The following is a 15,272-nucleotide window of genomic DNA, read 5'->3' on the forward strand; positions in this document are numbered from 1 at the left end:
GCTAGGAAACAGGTTGACAGATCTTCTGAATGCAGGGAGAAGCAGTGGAAAGTATGCATAATGCAGATCAGAAGGTATTTCTACAGAGTCAGGGGTGGGACACAAGCAGGGAGTGATTTACGGTAACTCCTGCAGGAGCGACAAAGAGGATGGAGTCTGCAAGTAGCCCACTGGCCTTGCGTTATGCAGGCCTATTTCACGTGTTGCAAAATGAACTCTCACTCTCTCTCTCCCCACCCCCCTTTTGTGAGCGGTGTTCTCAAGCCAGGCATTTAAATCGGCATTTCCCTGGTGAAGAGGCCTTTCAGCTCACAATTCATTCAGTTTCACTGAATGCAATTTCAACAGGGAACCATGTCCTGCAACTGGCTGCACCTGTCTCAATAGCATTATGTTATATATATTTGGGGTTTGTGGATTTAGGGTTTGAAACAAGTGTATATTAGACAATGAGAGCTTAATGCAGCTTTCTCCAGCCTGCTGTCCTCCAGGTGTTGTTGGGCAATAACTTCCCTCATCCATGACCAATGGCCATGCTGACTACAGCTGATGGGAGTTATAATCCATGAACATTTGGTGGGAACTAGGACGCGGGTGGCGCTGTGGGTTAAACCACAGAGCCTAGGACTTGCCGATCAGAAGGTTGGTGGTTCGAATCCCCGCGACGGGGTGAGCTCCCGTTGCTCGGTCCCAGCTCCTGCCCACCTAGCAGTTCAAAAGCATGTCAAAGTGCAAGTAGATAAACAGGTGCCGCTCTGGCGGGAAGGTAAACGGCGTTTCCGTGCACTGCTCTGGTTCGCCAGAAGCAGCTTAGCCACATGACCTGGAAGCTGTACGCCAGCTCCCTCAGCCAATAAAGTGAGATGAGCGCTGCAACCCCAGAGTCGTCCACTACTGGACCTAATGGTCAGGGGTCCCTTTACCTTTAGGCTTGGGAAAGGTGGCATCAGAAATTATTATGGCCAGCTTTTGAAAGCCACAGCCATATTAGTCAAAACTCATAGAGAACTTCTCTTGCGTTGCACCCTTCGAGTGTGTTTATGCCTTTCCCCAGATTACTATAACCTGTCTGAGGCTCCTGCTGCAGAAAACTAAGGATCACTTATCCCTTTTTGGTTAGATGTATAGCCTTCTCCTATGCATCCACCTCAGGAAAAACACATTTTATAAGTGAAGGGACTCTGCACAGTGCTTGATTTGCCAGTCCTTGTGACAATCATAAGTCACTCCTGTTGCTAGAGCCGTTCTTCAATGTTTTCTTTTTCCAATAATAAAAAAGGAACCTATCCATTTTGGTTTGGTTTCTTTTAACACCCTGAACGAATCTCTAATTGGATAAACCCACAAGGCATGCAGAATGGAAAGTCATAGTCTCCCTGAAGCATTAGGGAGCACCAAAGAAGTCAGCGTTGGATCTGCAGACAAGCACATTTATCACTTGTGGAATAAAGGAGAGACAAGCTAACCAGCGGCAGAAATATACACCACCCCAGTGGAAGCTGGCCCATAAGGGCAGGGTGGAGGCTCTGCTCTCACCAACCTCAGGCTGTCCTCAGACAGTCTCCACCTGCCTGCTTTCTTCTTACTCCCAGTCTGGAGGGTGATGTTGATTGTCTGCTTCCTCTGTCTATGTTAGGGCTGCCATATGTCTGAGTTTTCTTGGACACGCCTGGAATCAGACTGTCAAAATTGCAACTAGGGCGATTTTTTTTAAAAAAAACATGCTTTTAAAATGCAAAAAAAATACCCTAAAAAACTTCAAACCCCCCCCCCCTCACAAAAAAGGTCAACAACTTTCTCCAGATTTTCACTTTGGTGAGTATGACATCCCTATGTTGCCCTTGTACACTCCAGCAGGGAAGAGGATGAGGACAAAACTATAAACAGGTGGCCTTGCCTCTCATTGGCCCTAACCCCACCTACTGTTGGTCTCCATGCCTCTCCCATACCCAATATGCACCAGCCGCCACTGCACTAACCTGTTTGTAGGGATGTTTGTAGGCCGCACCCCAAATTTTCCTATAACTTGAGCCGTTATTCTCAAATAATTTACCTCAAAGCAACTTGATTTCCCTCAGTAGATTATTCCATGTTGGGGGGGGGGAGGGGCTTTGAGCAGCAATACTTTTGATTCCTTACCGATTTCCAATGTAATATTTATGATGCTCTTGTTAATACTGCATAATATTTTTATGTAATTGTTAATTCATGGTGAGAAGCACTTTAGTTTTTTGTCAGTGAGTACTGGGGAGGACTTTGCAAGTTGCAGTAGGAGTCCGTGCTGTGACTGAGGGACTTAACAAGGAAGAGAGTCTGGTAAAGATAATGGTGTAGGATGCACCATTAGGCCCTGGCTGCAGATCCACCTTTAGTGGATCGAACAGATGGGGATGGAACTAGCTGGCAACAAAAAGACTGCTGCTGTTAATGGAACACAGTGGCTAAGGGCCAAAATATGTTAGCTAAACATCTGTGTTTTGAAGTGCAGCAATTTAAATTGTGTTACCCAAACTGTTAGCCCTGGCTGCTCAATCTGGATTGGGAACCTGGGGTGGGGGACTGGGGGAGCTGTATCCCTTTAACCCCTGCTGTGGTCCTGATCCAGATCAGTACCTCCTCCACCATGCCTTCAATTTGGACTGAGGGGTAATAGAAGTCCCATTCATTTCAACTGAATCTGGGGCTAGGGGGCAGCTTTCAACAACAACAACAACAACAACAACAACAACAACAACAACAACAACAACAACAATTTATTATTTATACCCTGCCCATCTGGCTGGGCTCTGCCAGCCACTCTGGGCGGCTTCCAAAAAAATTTTAAAATACTGTAATACAGTCTATCTTTGTTCTCCTGCAATTCCCAGCCACATTGACACACACCAGATAGAATATGGCTCTAACAGAAGGGAGGCAAGATTGAGCAGGTCTCGCAACGATGCAAGGGCTACAGTCCTAAGCGCTGTTACTAAAGGCTCATCCATAATGCTGTTTAATGTGAATTGTAAGCTTCCTGTGCCTCCATTAATTCTCCGTTGTCCATATGATGGTCGCCTCTAAATCACTGCCTTCCCATACTTCCTTCTCCCTCAATCCAGATTTTCTCATCCCAGGGATACTCCAAAAAAAGGAAGAGTATGAGAAAATCTGGATAGAGGGAGTGGGAAGTATGATTTAGAGGATAATGTCAAACAACGGGGGATTAGTGGGGGAACAGGAAGCTTACTATCCACATTAAACAATGGTGTGGATGAGACCCAAGTCCCAAGGAGACTCTCTGTGATTTACATACATGTTGAAGATCGGGCTGTAGATCTCAAAATGTGTGCCCTCAATATTCAATGGCTTCATCATTTCAAGCCTTTCCATGGGGGGCAAGAAGGGGGGCAGCTGCTCCCCTAAATCAGGAAAAATCAGTACAAATCAATACAAATATGAGGTTCTGCTTTCCCTAACAAAAGCCTGTCCCCCCAAGAAAAAATCCTGGCTATGCCCACACAGCCTTTCCATTCTGTTCCTTTTTTGAAGAAGCTTATGCATTCATCAGTATAGGATTGCACATCTTCCTGAATGGGAGGGGCAGGGCTGGAGAGAAACACAGCCTACTGGTTTTCACATCCACCTTTTGAAAGACAAATGAAATTGAGAAGTTTGCAAAGGGAGGCAATCCCACCAGCAGCTCTATTTCATTCCACAGCACCGTGACTGAGGGCTTGGTGTGGATATTGCAAAGGAATGCATGGAGTTGGGCGGATAAGCTTTAATCCATTTATGGTTTTGGTACATTAGGAATGGTGGGCATTAGCACCTAGAAAGGGCAGAATACTTCTCTCAGATTTCCGTGTAAATAGACTCTGGGGAAGGTGAATGACAGAGTGGACTATCCTGTTTTTTTGGGTTTTTTGTAAGGATGAACGGATTAGTTTTAACCCAGAGAAAGGCAATCCTTCCTTGCAGTACTATAAGCCTTTAAGAACAAAATGACTATTTGAAAAAAAATTTCTAAGAGCAAACAAGTATTACCACACAGGTATTTACATGTTGTTCTGGTATCAGTGTACAGACCACATGAAATCCAGTTCTTTGAGTATCCACCCACTGGAGATATATTACCAAGGTCATAAATTTCCCATCTAGCTTTCTATCTTCTCTTGCATCAGAGTACCTTGATTAAAATATACAATCAAATTGGATTAAATAATGCATATGTATAGTAGCAATTATATATGGGCATGCATCTAATACTCAAAACTATACAATTTTTAAAAAAAGAAATAGAAATCATAAATGGACAGGTCTCTCATTTTTGTTTCCTTCTCCTCCTGTTATATCACTCTTCAGAAAATGCCCCAATATTCTTCATTTGTTTTTCTTCCCCCTCCCTTTTCGGCAAATAATTTTAATGTCTCACTCAAAAAAAAGCACCCAAAGGTATATGATGATGGGAACTGGTTTCCACTTCCTAACTCACAGCGCCTAGTTGCTTATTTAATCCAGGAGTGAAGATGCAGTTAAGCAACCTCATGGGTTATTGTGACATATTTGCCAAACATTTCCCCAGCAATACAGGAATTGACTTTGATATGCAAAACAGGTTTTTATTTAATCAGATCCATACTGCGTAACTTACCATAAATTTAATGTAGTCCTCTATAAGCAACAGTGAACTCTTCTGTTAAACTATAATTTACTGTGCATAAAAGGGGTATTTAAAAGCACACCCTATACAGATGGAGTACTGAAATATTTTGTTCATTACCTTTTGCTCTATCTTCTACATCATGGGTCAGCAACCTTTTCCACCATTCCTCAGACCATGTGGTGGGCCAGACTATATGGGGGGGGGAATGAACGAATTCCTATGCCCCACAAATAACCCAGAGTTGCATTTTAAATAAAAGGACACATTCTACTCATGTAAAAACACGCTGATTCCTGGACTGTCCGCGGGCCGGACTGAGAAGGCGATTGGGCCGTATCTGCCCCCCGGGCCTTAGTTTGCCTACCCCTGATCTACATTAATAAGTAGAAAGGTTTTTTTCCGCTGAAATGTTTTCCTGGTCCATCAACAGCAACATACTGGTAGTTCCTTTTCAATTTAAAGAGCAAGTCAGTGAACCCCAAAAAAGAGAAAGCGTATTGATACCAATGCAAAAACATGGTTATGTGAATACACAAAAGTGCATAAATTATATATATCTGTTTGGGTTATATACAGGTATAAATCTAGTATCAGACTGCAGCAGCTTATAGCTAAGATAACATAAGTTAGTGGCATCAGTAGATATGACACAGCTCATTAAAATATGATGTTGTAGTAGCTGGTGTGCAAGAGCTATGATGACCCTATGTGGAATCAATGCACTTCAGTGGCTGGAGTGTTAAGAACATAAAGTTACAGATCCCTGCCTTTAAACACACACACACACACACATGCCACCCAACCACCCTTAATTTTCTGGCCAATGAATGGGGACAGGATATGCTTCCCTTCAGTTTTGCAACCCCAAGGCACTCTGTTGGAGCAGAGTGTTCTTTCTGGCAGGCAGAGAGAAGGGATGCAATGCGAACATTTAGCATTAATAGTTGGATATTGCAACCCCTGCTGTTTGGTTATATTATTGGGGGAGCAATGAAGAATTATGTAAGTTGGAAATTATGACACTAGTCCCTGCTGAGTATGTGTAGCAATGAGGAAGGGGCTATGGGCAGGGTCTCAAAGAGAGGGACTATTACAAAGATCTGGCTAAAGTTACACAAAAGCCTCTCTTTCACAATGACAGACATAGACTAGATTTTAAAATCTAGTCGCTATACATAGATGCCACTGGATAAAAATGCTCTCCCGAGACACAAAATGTGAGGCAGAGGGGAGAGGTACAAATTATGCCACTGAATAACAGGCTGGTTTAATGGTTTGAAAACAGAATAGCAAAATGATACTTCAAGCATTTTCCCCCCAATACTGTTTCAATACTGAAAGAATACCTTTCAGTACTGAAAGAATACCTTTTGGGTGTCTCTCCATCAAACTTTTGCTCATGATAGAGAGATTTGAGTCTGTCTCCTAGTCCTCTCCCTTCTCCAGTTCCTCTGAGAGGAACACAGGCAGCTGCATTAGTTAAGACCATTGGTCCATCTAGTGGAGTATTCAGATGGGACATTCTCTGCCCTACCTGGAGATACATCTTGGCACCTTGTGCAAGTCCCATTCTCACAGGTATTTACCATAAGGAGGGGGGAGGGATGTAAACTTTGGCAAGCTCTATGAGTTACCTCTGTGGGCAACTAATCATGTTTGTTGTTGTTTAGTCATTTAGTCGTGTCCGATTCTTTGTGACCCCATGGACCAGAGCACGCCAGGCACTCCTGTCTTCCACTGCCTCCCGCAGTTTGGTCAAACTCATGCTGGTAGCTTCGAGAACACTGTCCAAGCATCTCATCCCCTTCTCCTTGTGCCCTCCATCTTTCCCAACATCAGGGTCTTTTCCAGGGAGTCTTTTCTTCTCAGGGGGGGGGGCCAAAGTATTGGAGCCTCAGCTTCAGGATCTGTCCTTCCAGTGAGCACTCAGGGCTGATTTCCTTAAGAATGGGGAGGTTTACTGAGAAGTAATTAAGCGGCAAATGTGCAGTCAAAGAACACTCTCTTTCCCCCCATATAAAAAGGGCGGTAGGTTTGTTTCACTTTTTTTGGGGGGGGTAAGCACTGAAGTGATGCTGCTTCCTAGGATTTGTTCTCCCAGGCCACAGATCCCATGGAACTCATGGAGACATGCTTCTGAGTAGACCCGTGTAGAACTGCCCTGTTAAGCCGGGTGCTTGACGGTGTAAAGGGTGTGCGCACGTTTTTGTTTTTGTTTGTTTTGGCTTGCTCTTGCTTCTTAAAGGGCTTAATTTTGATGGATGCTTGGTTCTTCCAGAGAACCTGTTTTCTCCCCTGAGCCGGTCTCATTCCACAGAACATGTGATGCAATAAATCAGTTTCCAGGGGGCAGTTGCGCTGAACTAATCCCTTCCTTACAACAACAACAACAAGCAGCGAGGGGGCGCGCAGCTGAGTCTTACGCCGCCTTTTAATTACAGTATTAGCCGCTTTATGGCGACATCAGCTTTCGCGGACCAGACCCTCGATCCTTAATGCCCATCCACAGCTAGGTGGCGCGAGCTGCAGTAGGTGGCGGGCAGGCGAGCGCACGCCGTGGGTCCCTTGAGAATGCGCAGAGCGCAGCCCTTCCGCCCGCGCGCAGTCCCTCCCTCCTCTGCAACTCCGAGTTCCAGGCCAACCCCGAACCACTGGCTCTGCCCCGTGGCGCCCTGTGACTGACTGCGCCCGGCATTCCTCCTCGTCCTCGTCCTCCCAAATTCCGATTGGCTGTGGGCGCAAAGGAGAGGACGCCGTCTGGTTGGCTGGCCAGCCTCCTGAGGGTCCTAGTGCCCCAGCTCTCGTTGCGCTTGCAGGAAAGGCGGGCCGGACGCGACGTAGCCACACGCTCTGCTGCCGCTGCCGCCACAGCTCCGGCCGGGGGTGTTTTGTTTTGTTTCCTTTTTTTCTTTTTTGCGGGCCGCTTAAATAGGACGGGCCGGGCGCTCCAGCTGCAGAGCGCCTCGTCGTCGTAGCCGTCGCCGCAGCCGTCGCCGCTTGGCCAGGGGCGAGACGAAAGCAGGTGGGTGAGTCAGCCCGCCAAGAGCGGCGCCTGTCATCCCGCAAGGAGAGGGTTGAGCCCGGCGCGCGGCGGGAGAAGCTTCCGCGGCCCGCGGGGACTTTCCCGCTTCTTCCCCCGCCTAGAGCCGCTTTCCTCCAGGCGGACCTTTCCTTCCCGGCCGCCGCCGCCGCCTCTGTGGCTGCTGCCGGGAAAGGGGGCGGGGAAGAGGGGGTCGCCCTGGCTCGAGAGCCGCACGTCAGGAAGCTGAAGCTTTCAGCAAGGGGCCTCCTCGCCATACATAGGCCGACTGGAGAGGCGCCGCCGCCGCCGCCGCCGCCACGGTTTGCGGGGACCAGGCGAGCCTCGCCATCGAGCCGAGGTCGGTCGCAGCATCTTGGGGGGGGGGAGGCAAAGGCGGGAGGTGGTTTGGGGGAGATGATGTTCCAGGTTGTCTAGGGCTCTGGAGATGGCTGGCACTGGGCTCCTCCGCATGCCGCCCCCGGCGAGTCTGAAGGCGCAGATGGACGCAGATTTTCTCATTATGGTGACGGGGAAGTGGTTTGTCTTTTGGACAAGCGTTTGCTGCATTCCGAGGCACTGAATGTCAGTGCAGGGAAAGGAAAGGGGAGAGTAATCCATTTTTCTCCACCGCACTTGGAATGTGTGTCATTTTATTATTATTATTATTATTATTTGCCACCACGCTAAAACTAGGAGAGCTTTTGCATATGGGCCTGTAAAAAGGTGCAGCTAGTGAGGTCAACAGTGCTGCCCATTTTACCACTAACTTGCTCTCCCTTGGGCTGGCTTCTTATCATATGATGGAACTTTCCTGGCTTGCTCAAGCACCATCAGGGTTTGGTAGAACAGCTCAGTATAACGATATTGTTATTTGGAGGTGGGATCTGCCTTGCAGTGGTCCTTGGACAGCTGCCCAACCAGTTGGGATAGGCATGAAATGCTTTTAGGTAAAAGCGTCTAATGGTAGCATTGCTGCAGAAATAGTAATTTATTATGGACCAGGCCATTCTGTTCCCATTTAGGATTGCCATATTTCAAAAAGTAAAAACCAGGACACCCCGAAAGTTGTCAAGCTTTTTTTTTTTTTAGGAAGCCACTGAAATGCTGTGACAAATAGGTGCAGAATATTCAACAGGTTTAGCAACTGAAGTAGGAATCTTCTTCCTTGAGGATAAAAGGCTGTGGCTTCATTTCAATATTTGAACAATGGTGATCAGGCTAACCAGAGCTCATTTGGAAGCATATTCATGGTGTTTTACTGTTGGATATGTGTCAGCTTTGGTTGATGGTCAGATTATTGCTGTGGTGGTTTAATGTCCTCTATTTTGGGTGCTTGGATAGCTTCTCACAGGTATGTAGAAAGCAGAAGAGAGGACACTTTGGCGGGTAGAAGAGGGGAAAAGGAGGGAGTATGATAAAGGAATAGGCAGACGTAACCCCTATAGTATCACAAATTTGCCTAAGAGTAAAAGATGGAGTAGATACCTTCTGAGTGGATGTTTGCTTGAGTCGTATTGCTTAGTGCAAAGTGGCTCCAAAAGCAGCTTAATGAGACTCTTGCTGGGGTTTTTTTCTAGGTAGCTCTTAACTACACACTAAAAAGGTAGTGATAATCCAAAATATACTATACTTTTAGTAAGGTAAAATTAGTCTTTGATCTCTTAGTGGAATGCTTTTCGAACTAACATTTACTATCATTACTAAGAGTCGTGTTGTGCTAGAGGGCCTTATGCCCCTTGGGTTCCTCGCTTTTAAATGCTCTTATGGTGCCAGAAGTTCTGGTACTGTTTCTACTTGTTTGCTTGCCATAGGACTAGAGTGTTGGCCTTCCAGATGTTGTTGGGCTTCAACTCCTATCAGCCTCAGCCAGCAAGGCAAACAGCCAGGGATGATGGGTGTTGTGATACACTTTCAGTTGAAAGGATAGCCAGCTTAGCCATCACTTACAGCAGAAATAAAACTTTAGAGGCTAAGAAATATGTGGTTCCACAAATTTTCATCAGTCACCAAGAATGAAGGACTGTAGTCCCAGAAAGCTCATTCCCTAATAAATTGGTCTTTAACAGTGGCAGAACGTATGCCAGTGTTGCCCGGGGTGGGCGTATGGGATGTGCCCCTGAGGGGGGCGCGTGCCACAGTTCAGAGTTAGGAGAGGGGTGAGGAAGCTGCTGCCCACTCTCTTCTTTCTCTCCACTGTCAGGTCAGGCCTGACCCGGGGCTGGAGTTGTGCCAGGCCCAAGCGCTGCAGCCTCGGTGCAGCTCCTTCTGGCCAGGATCCGATGAAGGAGCCTACTCTGGGGGCGCCTGTTTGCGTTTGGGGCCACAGCACACACACACCCTCCACCTCTGATCCTTAATGTTTGTTTTTGGTTGTTCTGATAAAATCATACTGTGGTCTACTTTACAGGATTGCTGTGAGGATAACACTTTGCCAAACTTAGAATGCTATTAAAACAAGTAGAATGGTGCAGAGAATGGTCCAGATGAGAACTCAGTGTGCAGAGCCTATATGTAGTACACTTAGGGTCATTGATAGCACCCTGCCTGTACCCTCCACCCAGGCAAACCTGTCCTAGCAGATAGCCACATACTGCATTTGCTGAGGACCCACATGTAAAGTCTGATATTTGTAGGTCTGAATATGCTGATTGTGTTCCCAATGCTTTTCTCTTTGATTTTCAGACAGACTTTTTCCAAGATTCCAAACTTGGTCACCCCTTTCTCAATTCAAAAATTGGGAGCAAGCAGGTGGGAGACACATTTTATTTTGCTTGTTCCTTATTTATCAGTTTTACATTTATATCCATTCCACCTTTCATCCAAGGAACTCAAGGTGGCACTCACGCACCCACTTTCCCCCATGTTATTCTTGCAACCACCCTGTGAGGTATGTTAGATTGAGAGACTGTGAATGACCCAAGGTCACACAGGAACCTTTGTGCCTGAGTGGGTGACTTTTACCCTGATCTCCCAGGTCTTAGTCCATTTAATATCCTTCTACTTTATTCCACATTCTGGAAAGAATGTGGAACATATAAATGAATAAGCTGGGAAAGGAGAATAATATATTTCCATAGGTTTGGAAACTTATGGGGTCCCTTTTTTAGCAGTCCTGTGTGGATCACCAATTCCAGCCTTCATTTCTAACCAATTCAGACTGCAATCCTGCAAACACCTGTCAGGAAGCAAACCCTATGGGATTCTGAGTAACATACAGTTACTGTGGCATGAATCTGCACAAACAATTCTGAACCAAGTTAAGCTGCTTGGTTAGGTGCTCAGTATTTATGTAACAGTGGTGTTTGAGCTTCTAGTTTTCCTTGAAAAGGAGGATAAAAGAGAGGGCCAGAACAGTTAATGGACATGCGGCTTTTTTCTCCCATTAGAGAAGCAACTGCGACAGAAAGGACCTCTTCTGAACCAAAGAAAGACATTTTTCAGTTTAGTTACCCTAGGTGTTTGTAAAACTTCAAGGATTTGCAAGGGAGGAGGATGGGGAGAAATCAGTGACCTCCTAGATGCCCTGCCAGGTCCAGTGACCACCAAAATTTTGGTAAAAACCAAAATTATACTAGCTGTTAAATTGTTGTGCTATATAAATGTGCCCCAGGAGACCAAGATTTGCCCATCAAGTACTGTATACTCATAGCCTTTTTGTAGCAATATAGGTGCTCAAATATATCCACAGCTAAGTTACAAATAGATTACTTGAGAAAAAACATTTAAAAGTAGGAATACACTAAAACAAAATGTATCATGAAAATAACAGTGCAATCCCACCCTATTGAATTCCCTATTTAAGACCTGTTGAATTCAATGGAGCTTCTCCCAGGTAAGAGGGTTAGGACTTGTGGCCTTAACTATGTGTTTGTTGCATGACTATACTGCTTAAGACTGCAGGTAGGGTATAAACCTACATTTAGCAAGCTAACATGCAGAGCAAAAGGTCCTAGCTGTGTAACTGGGCACCAGTTGATCTCTTTGTAGAAAATGTGCAGAATGTTAAGATGAGTGGAGTAGCATTTGGGCAGGTAGTTCATTCACAAGTAATGCCTTTTTTGTTACGATGATGTTGACTCTGAAGTACCTATTTCTCAAGGTTATGACATTAATTCTCTAGAAGTCATGTTTGCTTGTGCCTAATGAGGTGTTGTCCAGATGCTGGCTTGAGAGAACATAATTTGCAGCTCAGTAACCTGGAAGTCTGAAGCAACGCACAGCCAGGGTCTGATTGTGCTGTTTGCTGAAACACTTGTAGTCACTGTAAAGATACACAAGACTTACTGCCATTTTAAATTGTTGGGAACTATGAAGAAATGAGTTAGGTTGTATCTAGGTTATGAATCTGTAAGACACTAAAACAAGTTAATTTATGTGTCATCCTCAAACTAAGGTTTAAAGTGCTCTCCAAACTTTGTTTCAACAGCAATGGAGATTATACTTGCTTTCAGGCAAGCAAAAAGAAACCTTGTGGCTAAGATCTCTGCTTGGTTATAGATGTTTCTATAGATGTTGCACATGGTAACAAAACTAGAAAGAAAGAAATCACACAGGGACAACCCAGGGCTCTTCTGAGAACAAGTATATCAATGTTGAACAGCAGACTTTTTGAACCTTATTGAGGGTTGGGGCATTTGTAGCTTATTAATACAAACCCTCTGCATAGCGCAAGGGTGTGCTTATCACACTTTTCTCCTGGCAAAGAAAGAAAAGTGTCGGAAAAGTTACATGGAATACAGAAATCTTCGTATTTTTTTGAGAATGATCTCTGCTTCAGAAAGCTAGACTTTATGTTTCTTGAAAATGCTCGGGTAGATTACGCATTCCAGTGAAACTATTTTAAGACTATCTGCATGAGCTAGGATGATGCTCAGTGTTTAGCAATGCATTGTTTCATAAGCTCCATTGCTAAGTCTTCATTGAATTTTAGGGCAGTGGATTTTTTTCCTGCTCAAGGCAGAACTTGACCACAGTCAATCCTAACTTTCTTGCTCCATCTTGTGAATGCTGGAACATCTATATATATTATTTAAATATCACTTAAATTTCCACACATACGAGCTCCACTGTTGCTACCCAAATGCCTTGGTACCAACTGAAAAAATGCCTGTGTAGACCAAACCATAAATGGCTACTTGAAACTGCTGTTTTACCAGCCTTCCAGACCATGGACCTGAATGCTTGGCTGCTGCTCTTTGTTGAGTGTTAACTTAAATTGAGTACCACTGACTGATTCATTAATCACTGTCAAAATAATGTCTTATCTGTTTCATTTTCCGTTTCCCTATTTTGCTTTTAAGCAATAAATGGACTTCTGCCAGACTATTGGGATTTTTTTTCCTGACTTACATTCTGCAGAAGTAATAGAAAAACTATTTCATTTATACTGAGAATTGTTTTAGTTAGCTTGATGCCTGTCTTAAGACACACCAGTGTCTTAATGTGGCTTGGAGCAGATTTCTCAAATATGACCACCTGCATTTGTTTTTTAAAAAGATTAAGAAGGGAACCAAAACATGAGCAGAAGTTGCCATTTCAATCAGTAGATTCATGTTGATTAAGCATTTCTTCACCCCAAAGATAAGATGGGCTAAATTGGAACTTTAAATGGGGGACTTGCACAGCTTCTAGCAGCCCCATGTAGGTAGAACTGACTCCAGTAACAGAGCAGTGCCTCTGATGAAGCAACTCATGCGATTATTTTTCCCCTCAATCAAACAGCAGAGTGGGAGGGAGAGAGGCTATTGGCTCCTGGGTTCTAACGCTATAATGAAGAAGTTGACAGTTGCCCTCGAACGATGTCTGCCTATTGGCAGACAAAAGGAGAACATTCTGCCTTCTGTAAATAGATTATTGTACTTGCTGGTAGAGGAGGAGGAGCTAGGAATGGCTGCATTCAGCCAACTTGGCTGACTTCCACAAAGCTGAGTTCAGCTGGAAAGACCACATCTTGGCTGATTCAGTATTTTCCTTATTCATGTGTCAAGGAGCTTTTGGCTGGCTTGAAGCTTAGCATTTATTAACTGAGCATGTTATAAGACAAGGACAGAAACCTGCATGCACAGCTCCCTCACTGAGCACTCTCTTCTAAAGCTAAACATTTTGGGTGGCATTTGACTAATTTGTACTCAGAGGAGACCTACTGAGATCAGTGAACTTAAGTTAGTCATAACTGACTAGGTCAGATAGCACCCTTTACTCTCTAAGTAATGACCATATTATATTTAAAGGGAGAGTTGAATTCTACCATATACACGAGATGCTAGTCCTGTCCCACATATAAAGTGTGTGTTATCTGGATGTAATATCTAGGATATTGTCCTTATCCTCAATGGACTTCAATATTACATATGCCTGAAAAAATGCTTTACTTCCTTAGCTCTTGGGTGTAGAACTGAAGTATAATCCCGTTTGCTATATATCAAGTACTGTATATTATAATGCTAATACAACATACTAAACTATGTACCCTTGACTCGTTAATTCTACAACATGAGGCTGCTGAAGATCATCCCCAAGTAGAAACTATAAACCTGGGAGTGCAATTCAGCATGGACTCATGCTGCTTCAGTCTAATCTAGAGTTCACTGTTAATACAGATATCACAGAAGCTCTTTGGATACTGGCTTATCCACGGCAAGTTGGACTTCGTGTTTTCTGACTGAAGTGCTATTAAATCTTATTGGCTCCTAAACTTGACACAACAGGAGCTAAATTTAGATGTAAAAAGGTTTCCCAATAATTTCATAATACGCTTAACCTTAAGTCTGAAATAGGAATTGCTAATTTCAGTGAGCTATACTTCCAAATGGAGTGTAGGCTAAGGAGAATATTTCTCAAAATAAAGGAAGTATATAACACCTCATTGCTTATCTTAATTTTCTCTTGCCATGTCTAGTATCCTTAGATGACCTGTCTCTGCATAAGGTACATCTAGTTTATTGGCGTGGCTTTTACAGGCGCTAAATAAGTTGACTGTATTTAATCTCTTTTTAAAAAGTCACATTGCTCTTTATCATATGGTCTTAAGTGTTATTTTAATGGCAAATTGGCAAGCGTGTTCTGTTGCACACCAACTCCCACATACAAAAAGGCGGGGCGAAAACAAAATCAGCAGCAGTACCAGTTGAACTAGGGCTTACTTTTAATGAGGAATGTAGACACAGTTCAGGAAACAAGTTGGTGTAGATTTTTGGCATGTTGCATGTACAAAAGGGTGCAAGTCGAAGGATATGAGGGCTTGATTTGAAGGCTTTGAAAAAAGACCTCGCACCCAAAATATCAAAGAGCTTGGTGAATGGGGGGGGGGGGGGTAAATTGACTGTGATAAGTCTTTACAGTATGTATAAGAATAACTTGGCATTCATGTAGCGATCAAAGCATATTTTGTTTCCGTAAACCTTCCCAACTATGATGCAAGCTAGACTGGTTTTCTTGCCATATTGCAGAGGACAGCAATGAGACTTCGAGTATACTGGCTTGATATTTATTTATTAGAGAAGAGAAGAGCCTGGGGGGCTTCAGCTGGTAGCATCCTGCCTTACAGCCTGTGCTTCTTAACTCCTGCACTATGCAAACCGTCTTGGCCTTCTGAGGCTTTCAAATTAA

General features: G+C 44.3%; 1 protein-coding gene across 11 annotated transcripts in view; it reads left to right on the forward strand.

Moving 5' to 3' along the window:
• The window catches only part of ACSL1 (acyl-CoA synthetase long chain family member 1), a 99,192-nt gene that overhangs the window by 43,785 nt on the left and 40,135 nt on the right, over window positions 1-15,272 (forward strand). For 2 of the 11 annotated variants that reach the window (XM_083631176.1, XM_083631178.1), the window contains exon 1: window positions 7,089-7,664. The exons of 1 other annotated variant lie outside the window; for it this stretch is intronic. The gene's annotated coding sequence lies outside the window, so the exon portion shown is untranslated. Of the gene's footprint in view, window positions 1-7,088; window positions 8,023-10,346; window positions 10,413-14,562; window positions 14,592-15,272 lie in introns of those variants that run through there. 8 more of the 11 variants (XM_083631186.1, XM_083631184.1, XM_083631185.1 and 5 more) reach the window with 8 other exon arrangements.

The sequence above is a fragment of the Podarcis filfolensis genome (assembly GCF_964270895.1).
Source record: "Podarcis filfolensis genome assembly, chromosome: 9".
Lineage (NCBI taxonomy): Eukaryota > Metazoa > Chordata > Lepidosauria > Squamata > Lacertidae > Podarcis > Podarcis filfolensis.